Source organism: Charadrius vociferus, unplaced genomic scaffold (assembly GCF_000708025.1).
Source record: "Charadrius vociferus isolate BGI_N301 unplaced genomic scaffold, ASM70802v2 scaffold497, whole genome shotgun sequence".
Classification (NCBI taxonomy): domain Eukaryota; kingdom Metazoa; phylum Chordata; class Aves; order Charadriiformes; family Charadriidae; genus Charadrius; species Charadrius vociferus.
The window spans coordinates 44,139-45,078 of NW_009649182.1; positions in this window are offsets into that span (position 1 = coordinate 44,139).

Sequence of the window (940 nt, forward strand, 5' to 3'; positions counted from 1 at the left end):
CAACGAGTGGGAGGTGACGGTGAGTAACGGCGGAGGGGGGGGAGTGGGTTTTTGGGGGGCAGAAAGGGCTTTTGGGGGTGCGAAGGCCACTGGGGAAGACTGGAGCGTCTTGGGGTGGGGGGAGGGGAAGGGAGGCAGACCCGGTTTTGGGGGGCGAATCCGTTTTTGGGGTGCAAACCCTGTTTTGGGGGGCAAACCCTACTTCTGGGGGCCACAGCAGGACACACCCCCCCCACTTTTGGGGGTCCCAAGCCCCACTTTGGGGTCACGCAACCCATTTTGGTGTCACACACCCCATTTTAGGGGTCACACACCCCACTTTGGGGTCCCACCCCCCGTTTTGGGGGTCCCACACCCCATTTTGGTGTCACACAGCCCGTTTGGGCGTCACACAGCCCGTTTGGGTGTCCCACAACTCATTTTGGGCATCACACGCCCCATTTTGGGGGTCCCACCCCCCACTTTGGTGTCACACACCCCGATTTGGGGGTCGCACACCCACTTTTGGGCATCACACGCCCCATTCTGGTGGTCCCACCCCCCACTTTGGCACACCCCCCGATTTGGGTGTCCCACAACTCATTTTGGGCATCACACGCCCCATTTTGGGGGTCCCACCCCCCACTTTGGTGTCACACACCCCGATTTGGGTGTCCCACAACTCATTTTGGGCATCACACGCCCCATTTTGGGGGTCCCACCCCCCACTTTGGTGTCACACACCCCGATTTGGGGGTCGCACACCCACTTTTGGGCATCACACGCCCCATTCTGGTGGTCCCACCCCCCACTTTGGTGTCACATCCCCCATTTTGGGGGTCACACACCCCATTTTGGTGCCACGCACCCCGATTTGGGGATTGCACACCCCAATTTGAGGTTGCAACCCCTCTTTTGGGGGTCTCCCCCCCCCCCCCCTTTTTGGGGGCCCCCCCCCCTT